The 18714-nt window shown below is 37.5% G+C and overlaps 1 protein-coding gene and 1 non-coding gene across 5 annotated transcripts in view; both read right to left on the reverse strand.

Annotated features, from left to right (window-relative positions):
* The window catches only part of LOC112669445 (E3 SUMO-protein ligase RanBP2), a 92844-nt gene that overhangs the window by 61835 nt on the left and 12295 nt on the right, over nt 1-18714 (reverse strand). The gene's annotated exons all lie outside the window — the stretch shown is intronic.
* On the reverse strand, nt 7274-7410 carry LOC112675845 (small nucleolar RNA SNORA42/SNORA80 family). The gene has a single exon (XR_003146111.1). It is a non-coding gene; the product is annotated as a small nucleolar RNA SNORA42/SNORA80 family (small nucleolar RNA).

The raw sequence follows: 18714 nt of genomic DNA on the forward strand, positions 1-18714 counted from the left end.
TATTGAATAATTCATATTTTCTCCATTGCTTTAGAATGTCACTTAGCGGGATCCCTGGGTGGCGCAGTGGTTTAGCGCCTGCCTTTGGCCCAGGGCACGATCCTGGAGACCCGGGATCGAATCCCACGTCGGGCTCCCGGTGCATGGAGCCTGCTTCTCCCTCTGCCTATGTCTCTGCCTCTCTCTCTCTCTCTCTCTGTGTGACTATCATAAATAAATAAAAATTAAAAAAAAAAAAAAAGAATGTCACTTAGCAATGCCACATAAATCTGTTATGGCACCTTAATTTACAGTCCCTTTCTCTTACTACACTTCTTACTCCACACCAAAAAAAGTGTTAAATAAGCAGATACATTTTAAATCATAAAAGTAGGGACGCCCTGGTGGCTCAGCGGTTAAGCATCTGCCTTCAGCCCAGGGCATGATCCTGGAGTCCCAGGACTGAGTCCCACATCAGGTTCCCTGAGTGGTGCCTGCTTCTCTCTCTCTGCCTATATCTCTGTCTGTGTCTCTCATGAATAAATAAATGAAATCTTTAAAATAAATAAATAAATCATAAAAGCATACATGAAGATTAAGAAAATTTCAGGACAGGGCAGCCTGGGTGGCTCAAACGGTTTAGCACCGCCTTCAGTCCAGGGCATGATCCTGGGGACCTGGGATCAAGTCCCACGTCGGGCTCCCTGCATGGAGCCTGCTTCTCCCTTTGCCTCTGTTTCTGCCTCTGTGTGTGTGTGTGTGTCTCTCATGAATAAATAAAATCTTTAAAAAAAAAAAAAGAAAATTTCATTTAAAACTACAGAAAAAAGCATAAAATTGTGTGTATACATACACACATAAATTTCCTACTTGTATATCACACTATTTCCTCTCTTAAGGAACAAATACTGCTAAATAATTTTCAAAAGGAATGACTGATAAAGTGAGGGAAGAAATAGGGCAATAACAAGACATGGAGATGGATAGTTATTTAAGATAAATAAGGGCATGGATATGTTTTCAGGCTATGGAAAAACAGCTGGTGAGGAGAATTCAAAAGGAAAAGGGGAAATCCTTATTTCAGGAAACCGAAGGGAGGAGAACAAGAAAGGTTGTCAGGGAGGTACCTTGAAAAGGAAATATACAGATGACAGAAAAATGAATAGGGCCTGGCGGTTCACTGCCAACAGACTGGTTCACCAATAAAGAAGCAAGGTAGTTTGTGGAGTAAATGCGAAGAATTTCAGCTGGACAGCGAAGTTCTAAAACAGTGACTAGAAGGAGTAAGAGAAGGTAGGAGTAAGAGAAAGTAGCAATCAAGGACAGGTAAATAGCCCACAAATAAATGCTCATGTATATGGTCACATAATTTCTGACAAGGATGCTAACAACAAAGTGGAGAAAAGTCAGTCTTCAACACCTGGTGCTGGGAAAACTGGATATCCACATGCAAAAGTGTAAAGCTGGACCCTTATTTCATACCACCTGCAAAAATTAACTCCAAACAAATTAAAGACCTAAAACTAAGATTCAAAACTATCAAACTCCTAATAAAAAACATAGGGAGAAAGCTATATGACATTTGATTTGGCAATAGATTTCTTGGAATTGACACCAAACACAAAGAAGCACATCAAACTTAAAAACTTTTGTTTATCAAAGGACACAACAGGGTAAAAAGGCAACCTACAGACTGGGAAAAAATATTTGCAAACCATATAGCTGATAAAGAATTAGTATCTAGGATATTAAAAACAAAAAAAACCTCCTACAGGGCAGCCCAGGTGGCTCAGCGGTTTAGTGCCGCCTTCAGCCCAGGGCGTGATCCTGGAGACCCGGGATCGAGTCCCACATCGGGCTCCCTGCATGGAGCCTGCTTCTCCCTCTGCCTGTGTCTCTGCCTCTGCCTCTCTCCCTCTCTCCATCTCCCCTCCCTTCCTCTCTGTGTATTCTCATGAATGAATAAATAAAATCTTTACCAAAAAAAAAAAAAAAACTCCTACAACTCAGTAACAACAACAAAAAAAAATCAACCCAATTAGAAAATGAGCAAAATATTTTATATCTGGGACATCTGGTTGGCTCAGCAGTTGAGCATCTGCCTTTGGCTCAGGGCGTGATCCTAGAGTCCTGGGATCGAGTCCTGCATTAGGCTCTCTGCATGAAACCTGCTTCTCCACCCTCTTCCTATATCTCTACCTTTCTGTGTGTTGTCTCTCATTAATAAAGTCTTCAAAAAAAAAAAAAAAAACCTTTATAATAGACATTACTCCAAAATTGATATACAAATGTTCTAAAAGCACATAACAAGATGCTCACCATCACCAGAGAAATGGAAATCAAAATCACCTGGGATACCACTTTATACCTATTAGAATGGCTACTAACCAAAAAAAAAAAAAAAAAAAAGTTCTAACAAAAATAAATTCGTAACAAATGGTGGTGGTGATATGGAAAAGTTGGAACCCTTATATATTGCTAGTGGAAATGTAAAATAATACAACCATTATGGAAACAGTATGGTGGTCCCTCATAAAATTAAAATTAAAAGTGCCATATGAAAAAATAAAAAATAAAAAAAATAAAAGTGCCATATGATTCATCAACCCAAATTCTGGGTGTATATATAACCTAAAGAACTGAAAGCAAGGTCTTGGAAAGGTATCCGCATACTTACATTCATAACAGCACTATGCACAACAGCCAAGGGTTCTAAGCAACCCTTGTCCCTCAAAGGATGTACGAATAAATAAAATGTAGTATATGTAATACTAACAACAGAATGTTATTCAGCCTTAAAAAGGAAAGAAATTCTATCACAAGCTACAACATGGATGAACACTGACATTATACTAAGTAAATCAGTCAGAAAAACAAATACTGTATGAATGCACTTACATGAGGTATCTAAAGTAGTGAATTCATAGAAACAAAGTCAAATGGCAGTCTCCAGAGGCTAGAGGAAGGGAAAAATGTGAAGTTGTTCGATGGGTACAGAGTTTCAGTTTGGCAAGATGAAAAGTCTGCAGCTCTGTTGCTCAATAATGTACACTAACATTAATGAACTGCACACTTAAAAATGGTTAAAATGGGGGACGCCTGGATGGCTCAGCGGCTGAGCCTTCGGCCCAGGGCATGATACTGGGGGTTCCGAGATTGGGTCCCATATCGGGCTCCCTGTGGGGAGCCTGTTTCTCCTCCTGCCTGTGTCACTGCCTCTCTGTGTGTCTCTCATGAATAAATAAATAAAATCTTTTTTTAAAAAATGGTTAAAATGGTAAACTGTGTGTGTGTGTGTGTGTGTATGCATTTTTTTTTTGCCACAATTTATGGATGGTGGGGAAAGGGAAAGGGAAATGAACTGCAGAATGCTGTAGACCCAAGTGAAGTTAGAAATCTGAGATTTACAATGGCACCAATCTAGAAATGCAAAGATAAAATGAACTGCCCCAAAAAGAGCTTCAGATGCAGTATTTTAGTTTTAGAACCCAAAAGCTAGTAGGAAAAGACTTAACTAGATTAAAAAAAAAAAAACTATTAAAATAGTCATATCACAATTAAAAAAAAGAGAAACACTTTAAAACAGACTCTAGACATCCATCCAGCTTCCAGTCTGGCACATAAGGAGCTTAGAAGTAGCCACTCCATCCTACAAGTAAAACGTTGAACTAAGAAAAATCACAACTCTTTTTTACATCCATAGGGTAAGTTAGGTAGATCACTAACTGCCCCTCAAAAATGGAGACAAATACAAAGAATCAAACCTCACCATAGCAGAAACCTCCACAGGAGACAGTGCTAGGGTAGGAAAACCTAAACTGTCATTGACAATTGTTGGAAATAAGTGTGAAATATAAAAAACCCATCACATTACTTAAATTCTACCAAATACATCATGTCGAGATGTAAGGGGAAAAAAATGACAAGACTTACTAAAAGGCAAAAAAAAAAAAAGTTTAAAAAGAGACAAGGGGTGCCTGGGCGACTCAGTCAGTTAAGCATCCAACTCTTAATTGCAGCTCAGGTCATGAACCCAGGGTCATTGGATTAAGTCCTAAATCCTGCATCCTGTTCCACACTAGGTGGAGTAAGCTTCTTTCCCCCTCTCTCTCCCTCCCCCTGCTCTCACAGGTGCCCTCTCTAAAATAAATAAATCTTGAAAAAAATAAAAATAAAATAGAGCAAGCATCAGAATGAGACTCAGATATGCAAGAGATGTTGGAATTATCAGACTGAGACTTAAAATAACTATGATTAATACACTAAGGACTCCAATGGATAAAATAGAACAGATAAGCCATGTAAACAGAGAGATAAAAATTCTAAGCACAAAAAAAGAAAAAAAAAAAAAGCTAGGGATCAAAAACATTATAATAGGAATGAAGAAAGCCTTTGATGGGCTTATAAATAAACTGAACATGGCTGAGGTAAGAATCTGCAAGCTTCAGACTATCTCAAAAAAATCTACAAAACTGAAAAGCAAAGAGAAAACAAAACAAAACAAAACAAAATATCCAAGAATTGGGGAACTATCAAAGGAGTAACATCCATGAAACAGACTACAAGAATGAGAAGAGATGAAGGAACAGGAGAAATATCTGAAACAATAACTACTAGGAATTTCCCCCAACTTAAAATTACACAAAAACCCACAAATCCAGGAAGCTCAGATCCAGGATGCTCAGAAAACATCAAGCAGAATAAATGACAAAAGTAATAATAATAACATAATATAAATAATACACCACATATCATATTCAAACTATTAAAAATAAGAAACAACATAAAGGAAAAAAATCTCACCTATGACAGGTGCAGAGGTAAGAATTACAGTGAACTTCTCAAAAACCATGTAAGCAAGAAAAAAGTGAAGTGAAATATTTCAAGTTGAGAGAAAAACAACCAACCTAGAATTCAGTACTCCATGAAATTATTCTTTGCAAGAAATGGAGAAATATCTTCTCACACAAAGTTGAAGGAATTTGCTACCAGCACACCAGCCTTACAAAAGATGTTGATAAAAGAGAAACAAAAAATGATACAGATGAGAAATTCCATCTCTGTAAAAAAAAAAAAAGAAGTGAAGATAAAATTTATTTTCCTTTTTCTTAACTGATCTAACATATACCAGTTGTTCAAAACACCAATATGTATTTCCATTAGGTATGAGAAATGTATATAACCATGAAGTACTGTATTACCCATTACCCATGAAGTACTGTAGTAGTGTTATTTGAAAGTAGACTTGAATTAGTTTTAAATGTATACTGCAAACTCTCTAAGGCAACCACTAAACAACTAAAAAAAGTTCTACTGATATGCTAAAAAAGGAGCAAAAAAGTCATAGAAAATACTAAGTGAAAACCACAAAAGACAGAAAAAGACAAAAAATAGGAACAAAGTACTAGGACAATAAATAGAAAACAACAATAAATATGATAGCTCTTAACCCAACTATATCAATATGAACTAAAACATCAAACCAATAGAAAGACTTTGTCAGTAGATTAAAAATTAAGATTCAACTATATGTTGTCTACAAGAAATCCAAAATAAATATAAAAACCCACATAAAAAAAAAAAAAACATATAGATCGGGATGCCTGGGTGGTTCAGTGGTTGAGCATCTGCCTTTGAATCAGAGCGTGATCCCAGGGTCCTAGGATCGAGTCCCACATCGGGCTCCTGCAAGGAGTCTGGTTCTCCCTCTGCCTGTGTCTCTGCCTTTCTCTCTGTATCTCTCATTAATGAATAAATAAAACCTTAAAAAATATATATAGATTAAAAATGAAGAAAAGAAAATACTAACTCAAAAAGATATATGTATCCCCATGTTCTCTGTAGCATTACTTACAACTGCCAAGACATGAAAACAATCTAGGTGTCCACTGACAGATGAAAAAATAAAAAAAAATATGGTACATATATACAATGGAATTTCATTCTAACCATTAAAAAAAATAAAATCTTGCCATTTAAAATAATGTGGATGAATTCCAAGGGAATTATGCTAGGTGAAGTAAGTCAGGAAAGGCAAATACTGTATGATTTCACTTACATATATGGAATCTCAAAAAACAAAAACAAAAACAAAGATTCAAGGGCGCCTGGGTGGCTCAGTTGGTTAAATGTCTGCCTTCAGTTGAGGTCACAATCTGATGTCACCATCAGACCGCTTCTCCCTCTGCCTGCCCACTCCCCCCCCCCCCAACTTGTGCTTGCTCACTGTCAAATAAATAAAATCTTAAAAAAAAAAAAAAGACTCAAGATCATAGATACAGAGAACAGACTGGTCGTTGCCAGAGTTGGGAGGGTGGGCAAAATGGGTGAAGGGAGTCAAAAGGTACAAACTTCCAGTTACAAAATAAATGGAGTCAAAGGGGATGTAATATACAGCATAATGAATATAGTTAATAACACTGTATTGCATATTTTAAAGTTACTAACAGAGTAAATCTTTTAAGTTCTCAACACAAGAAAAAAATTCTATGACTATATACACTGACAGATAGCAACCGTTTCACTATATATCAAATCATGTTGTATGCCTGAAACTAATACGTAAATAAATGAAAGTAAATAGTCTGAAAAAGATGTACCAATCTAACACTAAATAAAAGAAAGCAAGAGTAGCCATACTAATTCAAACAGAAGACTCCAGAGCAAAGAAAGTCATATAGGATCAAGAGGAGCATTACATTTTGATATGGAGATCAATTCTAGAAGACAAAGAAGTCCTTAAAGTGATATGTACTTAGTACAGTATGTAGGCAAAAATGGACAGAACTGCATGGAGATATAGATGAATACACTTTTACATATAGTTGGGAGACTTCACTTTCCCTCTATCAGAAATAGAGGCAAGTAGAATCAGTAAAAACAATAGCTGAACTAAATATTCATCATCTATCAACTGGACATAATCAACATCTCTAGTCTACTTCATCCAACAAGGGAAAACACATTCTTCTCAAGCTTACATCAAACATTCACCAAAATAGACCATATTATGGGCCATGAAACACACCTGACCAAATTTAAAAGAACAGAAATCCTTTGTTTTCAAACTACAAAGGAGTAACAAAAGAGTAACAAAGGAGTAACAAAGATAACTGAATAATCTTAAAATACTAAGAAATTAAGTAATAAACTACTAAATAATACATGACTCAAAGAAGATATCAAGAGAAATTTTTAAATATTTTGAAGTAAAGAAAAAAGAAATATACTTACCAAAATTTGTGGAATACAGCAAAAACACTGCTTAGGCACACACACACACACACAAATTTAACAGTATACAGCCCCCTTTGGTGCTCACAGTGCACCAGTGAGGAAGCTGGGCAATGGTTCGGGGCTGCATGCTCCTCTGGCACAGGTATACTATGAGAGGCCCACAGAGAAGAGCCTGCCATCAATACATTACCATACAGTAGAGATAAATTTATAGCAATGAATGCATGTATTAGAAAAGATCTAAAATTAGTTATCTAAGCCTTCACCTTAGGAAACTATAAAAAGGCAAATTAAATCCAAAATAAGCAAAAAAGAAAGCAAAAATTAAAGCAGAAAAACATAAAATACATAAGATATATAAAACTAATGGCTGATTTTTTTTTTTTTTTTGAAAATACCAACAAAACCAATAACATGCCATGAGGGTAATAAGAAAAAAGACAGGGAACACAAATTACTAATATCAGACATTAAAAAGGGCATCACGGGGGATCCCTGGGTGGCTCAGCAGTTTAGTGCCTGCCTTCAGCCCAGGGCATGATCCTGGAGTCCCAGAATCGAGTCCCTGCATGGAGCCTCCTTCTCCTTCTGCCTGTGTCTCTGCCTCTCTCTCTCTCTCTCTCTCTCTCTCTCTCTCTGTGTCTCTCATGAAAAAATAAAATCTTTAAAAAAATTTTTTTTAATTTAAAAAAAGAGCATCCCTACAGATCCCATGACAAAAGGGATAATAAGGGAAGACTATTAATTCAACGCCCACAAATTTGATAACCTAGATGAAATGCACCAATTTTTTAAAAGACACAATCTGACAAAACTCAGAAAAGAAATAGATTACCTAAATAAGCCTGTATCTATTAAAGAAATTGCATAAATAATAATCTTCTAAAACAAAAAGCACCAGGTTCACTGGTGAAGTCTACTGAACATTTAATAAGAAAGAAATTACACCAATTCTCTACAATCTTTCAGAAGAGAAAAACAAGGAAAATAATTAATTCATCCAATGAGACCAGCATTACCTTATTCCAAAACTAGACAAAAACATTACAAGGAAACTACAGACTGGCATCACTCAAAAAACATACTTACAAAAATCCTAACAGAATATTAGCAAACCTAATCCAACAATGTATAAAAAGAATCATATACCATGACCCATGATTTATCCCAGATACTCAAGGTTGGTTCAGCTTTCAAAATCAATTAACATAATCCATCACATCAACAAGTCAAAGGGAAAAAAGAAATTTCATGATCACATCAATACATGTAGAAAAAACATTTGACAAAACTAAAATACCCATTCATGATTAAAAAAAAAAAACCTCTCGGTATATCAGGAATAAAGGCAAATTCTTCAACTTAATAAAGAATATCTATAAAAACTAACATTATACTTAATGGTAAGAAACTCAAAAGTTTTCTCATTGAGATCAGAACAAAGCAAGGATGTCCCCTCTCTCACCACTCCTTTACACCATCATAGTGGAAGTCCTAGCTAATACAATAACACAAGAAAAGAAAAGATACACAAGTTGGAAAGGAAGAAATAAAAGTATATTTGCAGACAAAACTGTCCATGTAGAAAATCCAAAACAAATGATGAAAATATTCCTGAAAATAAGGAAGTTTGAAAGACAATAGTAATAAAAAGTCAATCACTTTCCTATATACCAGCAATGAACAAGAGAAATTTGAAATATAAGTTCATATTCACAATACCATTTATATTAGCACCCCCCAAAATGAAAATACAGTTGATCCTTGAACAACGTGGGTATCAACATTCAGCTCAATTGAAAACCCATATATAACTTTTGACTCCCCTAAATCTTAATAGCCTGCTACTGACTAAAAGCCTTACCAATAACATAAGCAGGCAATTAACACATATTCTGCAAGTGATATTATACATTGCATTCTTACAAAAAAAGTAGAGAAAAATTTAAGAAAATCATAAAAAAAATAATAAAGAGGAAATACATTTACAGTACTGTACTGTATCAAAAAATTCACATATTAAGTGGACACATGCAGTTTGTTGTTTATGGGTCAATTGTAGTTCTAAATCTAACAAAATATGTGTAAGACCTATAAGAGGATAACTACAAAACTCTGATGCAAGAAATCAAAGAACTAAATAACTGGAGACATTCTATGCTCATGGATAGGAAGATCTGATCTTGACAATATGTCAGTTTTTCCCAACTGTATCTATAGATTCAAGCAATTCCAATCAAAATCTAGCAAGTTATTTTGTGGATATCAACAGAGTGATTCTAAAGTTTATACAGAAAGACAGAAAACCCACAGTTGCACAATACTAAAGGAGAAAAAAATTGGAAGGACTGACAGTACCTGACTTCAATACTTACTATAAAGCTGGAGTAACCAAGACAGTGAGTTATTAGCTGGTCCCTCCCAACAAGCTGACAAGATGGCAGAAGTGAAGAAGCAGTAGCTCACCTTTCCCAACTTTCACCTACCGCGGCACAGACAACCAGCTGCTGGACATGCCCTAGGAGCAGTTGATGCAGTTGTACAGAGCCTGGCAGCTGTGGAGGCTAAACCAGGGTTTGTGGAGGAAATAGCACTCACTGCTGAAGTGCCTGCACAAGGCCAAGAAGAAGGCTCCCTGACAGAAAAGCCCAAGGTGGTTAAGACGCACCTGTAGAACACAATCATCATGCTGAGATGGTGGGTGTCTACAATGCCAAGACCTTCAACTAAGAAATCAAGCCCGAGATGATTGGCCACTATCTGGGCGAGTTCTCTATTACCTACAAGCCTGTGAAGCACAGCAGACCTGGTATTGAGGCCTCCCACTCCTCCCACTTCATCTCTCTCTAGTAGGCTGTTCAGGCAATAAAGGCATAGACTTCTCAAAAAAGAGTGTATATTAGCAAAATTATAAACAGTAAAATGGGACAGAATAGACAGCTCAGAAATAGACCCATATAAATATAGTCAAGTGATTTCTGACAAAAGCAATTTAGTGGAGGAAAAACAGTCTTTCAAAGGGTGTTAGAACTAATATCCAAGTGCAACACAGTAACAATAATAATCTAGACACAGACCTTATACCCTTCACAAAATTTAACTCAAAATGGATCACAGACTTAAATGTAAATATAAAACTGTAAAACTTCTGGAAGATAACAGGAGAAAATCTAAATGACCTCAACGTTTGATGATGGCTTTTCATATACAACACCAAAGGCACTATCCATGAAAGAACTGATACACTGTATGTCATTAAAATTAAAAATTTGTTCTAAAAAAAAATTGTTTTGCAAAAGACACTGAGAATGAAGACAAGCTACATAGTGGAAAAAATTATTTGCAATAGAAACATCTGGGGAGGACTGTTTTCCAAAATACACTAATAATTAAAAAAAACAATCTGGTAGCTAGGTTCCTCCTCCACAGAACCTGCCTCCACTCACTCCTCCGCCTCTAGCGCCACCTCCTATCTCCTCAATCCCAACATGTCCTGGGCTCCACATCTCCTGAGGAGCAGCATGACTGAATCAAGGATTCCCCAACCCTAGGTCCCCTTCTCTGTCATTCTCAGGACCAGTCTGACCTGTTCTCAGGAAGACCAAGAAATTGGTATGCTGAGAAGAGGACTGGTGCAGGAGACTATGGAAGATGGAGAGAGACAGACAAATGGGCAGAATCTTTAGAAGCAGCAAGTGTGTGGGTTGCAGGAGTCCTGCCTGTGTGGAGCCTGTGTGAGACTGTGAGACTGGATGGCAGAGAGTGAATGGAAGAGTGATGGTGAGGGAGGCCATGATGGTCCTATGATGTATATGTGAGTCTTTGTATAACGCTGGAGCTGTCTCTTACTTATGTCCTCCTGAAGCTTTCTTCTTTTTTTTTTTTTTTAAAGATTTTTATTTATTCATGAGAGACACAGAGAGAGGGAGAGAAGCAGAGACACAGGCAGAGGGAGAAGCAGGCTCCATGCAAGGAGTCCGATACGGGACTCGATCCTGGGACTCCAGGATCACACCCTGGGCTGAAGGCAGGCACTAAACCGCTGAGCCACCCAGGGATCCCAGCTTTCATTTTTTATATCCAGAAACTTCATTCCCCCTTCTGTTGTGTAATAAAGAATTTGACTGTTAAAAAAAAAAGAAAATATGATTTAAAAATGAATTAATGATCTAAACACATCTCCAAAAAATATATAAAACCAGAAAATAAATATATAAAAGGATCCACATCAATTTGTTTAATTCCAAATTAAACTGAGATACCATTACATGTATCAGAATAGTCAATATCCAGAACACTTCCAACACCAAATGCTAAGTAAGAAGGTTGTGCCGCTACGGGAAATGCTGGCAAGGTTGTGCTACTACAGAAAATCTCATTTATTCCTGGCAGATATGCAAAATGGTAGACACTGTAGAAGACTGTATGGCAGTTTCTTACAAAACTAAACATACACTTATCATGTGATCCAGTAACAGTGCTCCTTCATATTTACTCAGAGGAGTTGAGAACTAGGTCCACCCAAAAACCTCCCACAAAATGTTTTATAGTTGAATCTTTAAAACCACCAAAATGTTCTTCAGTAGGTAAATGGATAAACTGTGCTACATGCAGACAAGAGAATATTAATATTGTTCAGTACTTTAAAATAAATGAGCTATCAAGTCATGAAGAGACATGGAGGAGACAGGTGCACATTACTGAATGAAAAAGCCAATCTGAAAAGGCTACATATTGTATGATTCCAACTATATGATATTCTGGAAAAGGAGAAACTAAGGGAACACTAAAAAGATTAGTGGTTGCCAGGGACTGGGGGAAGGATGAATAGGCAGAGCACAGAGGACTTTTAGTGCAGTAAAACTACTCTGTGTGACACAGTAATGGCAGACACATATCAGTATATCTTTGTCAAAACCAATAGGTTATACAACACCATGACTGAACCCTAAGGTAAACTATGGACTTTGGGTGATAATGATGTGTCCAAAGAGGTTTAACTGTAACAAATACACCACTCCAGTGGAGAATATTGATAATGGATGAGGCCAAGCCTGTGTGCAGGCAGGGAGTATGTGGGGAGTATCTGTCCCTTCTGCACAGTATTGATGTGAATCTATAACTGCTCTAAAAAATAGTTCTAAAAAATTTAGTTCTCAACAAAATACCATTCCTCAAAATGAATCTAACAGCATATTAAAAGTAGTATACGCCCAATATGTAACCAACTGGGATTTATCCCACGAATGCAAGATGGTTCCATACACACACACACACACACACACAAATTAATCAAGAATACGTCATTAGGGACTTCTAGGTGGCTCAGCGGAGTGATCCGGGATTTCCGGGTTTGAGTCCCACATCAGGCTTCTTGTGTGGAGCCTGCTTCTCCCTCTGCCTGTGTCTCGGCCTCTCTTTCTCTCTCTCTCTCTCTCTCTCTCTCTGTGTCTCTCATGAATAAATAAGTAAATCTTTAAAAAAAAAAAAAAAAGAAAGAAAGAAAAGAATACATTAGGAAAAAAAATCATTTCAACTGTTGCCGGAAAAAAAATTTCCCACAAAATTCAACATCTGTTCATAAAAACTCTCAGAAAACAAGGATTCTCTCAAAAACCAGAACATATCTTCAAATATGATAAAGGCCACAAATGAAAAGCCCACAGCTAACATCATACTCCATGGTAAAAGACTTAAGGCTTTCCCCCTAAGATCAGCAACAGCTTTTATCACTTCTATTCAACACTGAAGTTCTTGTCAGAATAATTAGAGAAGAAAGAGAGATAGGCTTCCAAATATGGAAACAAAAGGAAGATGTAAAACTCTCTCTCTTCACAGATGATATGATTCTGTATATAGAAAACCCTGAAGAACCCAGAAGAATACCACTAGTGCTAAGAAACAGATTCAGTAACATTGCAGGGTACAAGACAGCCACACAAAAGTCAGCTGTGATTCTATTCACCAACAATGAACAACTTAAAAAAAAAAAAAAATTAAGAAAGCCATTCCATTTACAATAGCATCTAAAAGAGTAAAAAAATAAATAAAAAATAAAAAAAAATAAAAGAGTAAAATACCTGGTGATAAATTTAACCAAAGACTGAAACAAAGACTTAAACAAATCAAACAGTGTGTTGATACAATGACCTAATATTGTCAAAATGGTTCTACTACCCAAAGCAATAGATAGATTCAACACAATCCCAATAAAAATTCCAACAGCCTTTCCTGCAGAAAAGGAAAAGTCAATTCTCCAATTCATGTGGAACTACATGGATCCCCAAACAGACTAACACTCTCAAAACTGACAAAGTTGGAGGCGTCACCACTTTCCAACTTCAAAATTTACAACAAAGCTAAAGCAATCAAACCGGTGATACTAACATTAAGGACAGACATATAGTCCAAAGGAACAAAACTGAGAGTTCAGAAATAAACTCATAAATCTATGGCCAATGGATATCTGGCAAGGGTGGCAAGTCTATTCAATGGGAAAAGAACATTCAATGGGAAAAGTCTCTATAATAGATGGTGATGGCACAACTGATTTTCCACATGCAAAAGAATAAAACTGGACCCTCACCCCCACCATAGGCAAAAATTAATTCAAAATGTGTCAATGACTTAAATATAAAAACTACAAAAATTTCAGAAGAAAACCTTGGGATAAGTCTTCATCCAAGATGGATTTGGTACTGCATTCTTAGCCATGACACCAAAAGCATAAGAAACAAAACAAAAAAGATAAAATGAAATTCATCAAAATTAAAAACTGTGCATCAAATGATATTTTAAAAGAACTGAAAAGACAATATACAGGATGAGAAAAAATATTTGGAAATTAAATCCAGTAACTAACTTCTGCAACTCAACAAATTCTATTAAAAGTCTAAGGCGGGGGCAGCCCCAGTGGCGCAGCGGTTTGGCGCCACCTGCAGCCCAGGGTGTGATCCTGGAGACCCAGGCACATCGGGCTCCTTGCGTGGAGCCTGCTTCTCCCTCTGCCTGTGTCTCTGCTTCTCTCTCTCTCCGTTTCTCATGAATAAATAAAATCTTTAAAAAAAAAAAAAAGTCTAAGGCAAAGAACTTGACTACACATTTCTCTAAAGAAGATATGGAAATAACCAATAAACCAGAAAAAGATGCTCAACAATACTAATGATCGGGAAAAAACCAATAGGGCAGCCCCGGTGGCTCAGCGGTTAACGCCGCCTTTAGCCCAGGGCCTGATCCTGGAGACCTGGGATCTAGTCCCATCCTCAGGTTCCCTGCATGGAGCCTGCTTCTCCCTCTGCCTGTGTCTCTGCCTCTCTCTCCCTCTCTCTCCCTGTGTCTCTAATGAATAAATAAAATCTTTTTTTTATAAAAAAAAACAAAGGAAAACACCAATAAAAACCATAATAAAAACCACTTCAAGTTGATAAGGATGGCTACAATTTAAAAAGAAAGAAAATAGGGCAGCCCTAGTGGCACAGCAGTTTAGGGCCGCCTGCAGCCCGGGGCATGATCCTGGAGACCCGGGATCGAGTCCCGCATCGGGCTCCCTGCGTGGAACCTGCTTCTCCCTCCGCCTGTGTCTCTGCCTCTCTCTCTGTGTGTGTGTCTCTATGAATAAGTAAATAAAATCTTTAAAAAAATAATGAATGAATGAATGAATGAATGAATGAATGAAAGAAAGAAAGAAAGAAAGAAAGAAAGAAAGAAAGAAAGAAAGAAAGAAAGAAAGAAAATAAATGGGGAAGCCTGGGTGGCTCGGTGGTTTAGCACCACCTTCAACCCAAGGTGTGATCCTGGAGACCAGGGATCGAATCCCACGTCAGGCTCCCTGCGAGGAGCCTGTTTCTCCCTCTGCCTGTGTCTCTGCCTTGCTTGCTCTGTCTCTCATGCATAAATAAATAAAATCTTTAAAAAAGAGAAAGAAAGAAAATAAGTTTTTGGTAAGAATGTGGAGAAACTGGATCCCTCTTTACACTGCTGGTGGGGATACAGCCACTATGAAAAACAGTTTGGGGTTCCTCAAAAGCTTTTTTAAAGAGTATGACGAGCAATTCTACTCCTGGATATATACCCAAAAGAACTGAAAACAAAGTCACAAATAGATATTCTTACACCCATGTCCACAGCAGCATGCTCACAAAAGCAGAAAAGTAGAAACAAACCCAAGTGTCCTTTAACAGATGAAAAAGTAATATGATATATACAACATATTATTATTCAACCATAAAAAAATGAGGCTGATCCATGTTACAACATGGGTGAATCCTTAAAACACTCTAAATAACCCAGATACAAGGACAAATGTATGCTCCCACTTATATGAAATATCAAAAACAGGCAAATTCATAGAGAAGGAAAGTAGATTAAGAGTAACCAGAGACTAGGAGAAAGGGAAACCTGAGGAGTTACTACTTAATAATTACAAAGTTTCTTTACATGGGGTGACCAAAAGTTTCTGAACATAGATAGTGGTGGTAGTTGAACACTATTTATGTAACTAATACTACTGAATTGTATACTTAAAAGTAGTTCATGAAGGCGGGTAGATGGCAGAGTAGGAGGAGGACCCTAAGCTCACCTCATCCCACAGGAACATGTACACTACTGTAAATATCACAGAAAATGATCCAGAGACTGGCAGAACTCCAAAACTAAAGGTTGAGAGAAGAGGCCACAGGCAAAAAGGTAAGAAAGGCAGAGACCTGGTTTGGGAGCAAAACAGACTATGGCTATCCAGTTAGGAGAGAGCCATTAGCACATCGAAGGACAAGAAACAGATTATCACACCGCCACCCCCACCCCCAGAATAGGAATCCCCGTAATACTTAGCTTTGAAATCAAGAGGGGCCGAGGAATTTAAAAATCAGGGAGATCTGGCTCTGAGACCCCAGAAAGCATAAACAAAGCACAAGAGATATACATAGAAGCAGCAGTTTGAAAAACATCTGGGGAAAAAAAAAAAAAGGAAAAACATCTGGGGCATACAGGGGGAAGAGTTATTAACTCAACTTAGAGTGTGTCCCAGAGAGGCAGGGATAACAGAGAATTCCCTCCAGGAACAAAGGAGCAGGCAGGGACTATTTCCCTCCAAGGATCCCAGCATAAACACACGACCACCTACAGGAAATAGAGTGGTATTACCCCTAATAGGGTCCTCCTACTCTACTTGCTTACATCAACCATTCCCCACCCCCCTCCTCCCCAGAGGGACTTATCCTTTCCAATTACACTTCCCTGAGTCTCAGCCCTGTAGGTACCTGCCCCAGAATATCAGCGCAAAACCTGCCCACACCACATTCCCCAACGCCTGCATTTTGCTCGGTTCAGGAGTCATGGCAGCAGATCTCATTTCATAAACAGACCAACATGCACTTTGCTAAAACACACCCACCCCAGCAGGGAACAAACACTGCCCACAACAGGCAAAAGAAACCTCTCTAAATGATTGAACTTAAAAAAAAAAAAAAAAAAAAAAAGTTGCCAAAACACAACAGCAGAGTACATCCAACATGCAAAGGAGACACTCCCTGAGGTGCCAGGTCCTGAGAAACAGGACCTTGTGGTGCAGGCATTACATCCTCCTCCTCTCAGGCCATTACCTTCAAGAGTGGGAGACGTAGCTGACTTTCCTAACACAAAGAAACAGACACAAAGAGTTAAAACAAAATAAGGAGAGAAATATGCCCCAATGAAAGAACAGGACAAAAAAAAGATCACATCAAGAAACCTAAGCCAAAAAAAAAAAAGAAAGAAAGAAACCTAAGCCAAAAGTATATAATATGCCTAATAGAGAATTTAAAGTAATATTCATATGGATACTCCCTGGGCTTGAAAAAAGAGTAGAAGACATCAAAAAGACTCTTAACAAAAGGACACACACACACACAAGAGCAATCAGGAATAAAAGATATATGAAATTAAAAACACACTTGATAGAATAAATAGCACGCTGGAAGAAGCAATCAAGCTGAGCAAGTGAAAAGAAAAAACTTCTGCAAATTGAGAATAAACTTAGGAAACTCAGTTACTCCACCAAGCATAACAACATTCACATTATAGGGATCCCAGAAGAACAGAGAGAAAAGGCAGTAAATTTGTTTGAAGAAATAAGAGCTGAAAACTTCCCTAATCTGGGGAAGGAAGCAGATACCCCGATTGAGGAAGCACAGAAATCTCCCAACAAAATCAACCCAATAATATCTACACCAAGACACACAGTAATTAAAATGGCAAGAAGTCGTAACAAAGAAAAACTTTAAAGTAGCAAGAAAAAGAAGATAGTTACATACAAGGGAAACTCCATAAAGCAATCAATAGATTTTTTTCAGGACAAACATTACAGGACAGGAAAGAGTGGCATGATATATTCAAAATGCTGAAAGGGAAAAATCTGCAGGCAGGAGCACTGTATCCAGCTAGACTATCATTCAGAATAGAGATAAAGAGTTTCTCAGACAAAAACTAAAGGAGTTCATGACCACCTAACCAGCCCTACAAGAAATTAATTCAAGGGAACTATTTGAGTGGAAAGAAAAGACTGTAAGTATGAAAAGAAGGTATCACAAAAGTAGTTTTTTATACTTAAAAATAAGAATACCTGTAAAAATCAGTCAAGGAACTCACAAAATAAAAGGATGTTAACAAATGACACCGTATACCTAAAACATGGGGGGCATGTGGAAGGAGAAGAATGGATTCAAACATAAACATTACCTTCACACAGAGTGATAAATGCAGATGATGTTATACAACTAATGGTAACCATAAATCAAAAACCAGTAATAGATATTCAAAGAATAAAAATAACCAAAATATATCACCAAAGCCAGCAAATAATGAAAGACATCAAGAAAGGATCAGAGCAAATCTACAAGAAAACATGTAATAAAATGGCAATAAATACCTATCAATAATTATTTTGAATGTAAATGGACTAATTACTCCAATCAAAAGACATAGGGTGACAGACTAAATTAAAAACACCAAGAACCTGGGATCCCTGGGTGGCGCAGCGGTTTGGCGCCTGCCTTTGGCCCAGGGCGCGATCCTGGAGACCCGGGATCGGGTCCCACGTCGGGCTCCCGGTGCATGGAGCCTGCTTCTCCCTCTGCCTGTGTCTCTGCCTCTCTCTCTCTCTGTAACTATCATAAATAAATAAAAATTAAAAAAAAAAAAAAAAAAAAAAAACACCAAGAACCATCTATATACCTACCACCTACAAGAGACTCATTTCAGACCTAAAGACACTGCAGATTCAAAGTGAAGGGAAAAAGAAACATTTGTCATGCAAATGGCTTCAAAAGAAAGCTGGAGTGGCAATAATTACATTAGACAAAAGAGACTTTATTTTTTTTTCTTTTTAAGATTTTATTTTATTTATTCAAGAGAGACACACAGAGCGAGAGAGAGAGAGAGAGAGAGGCAGAAACACAGGCAGAGGGAGAAGCAGGCTCCATGCAGGGAGCCCGATATGGGACTCGATCCCAGGTCTCCAGGATC

The sequence above is a fragment of the Canis lupus genome, chromosome 10 (assembly GCF_003254725.2).
Source record: "Canis lupus dingo isolate Sandy chromosome 10, ASM325472v2, whole genome shotgun sequence".
In the NCBI taxonomy this organism is placed as follows: domain Eukaryota; kingdom Metazoa; phylum Chordata; class Mammalia; order Carnivora; family Canidae; genus Canis; species Canis lupus.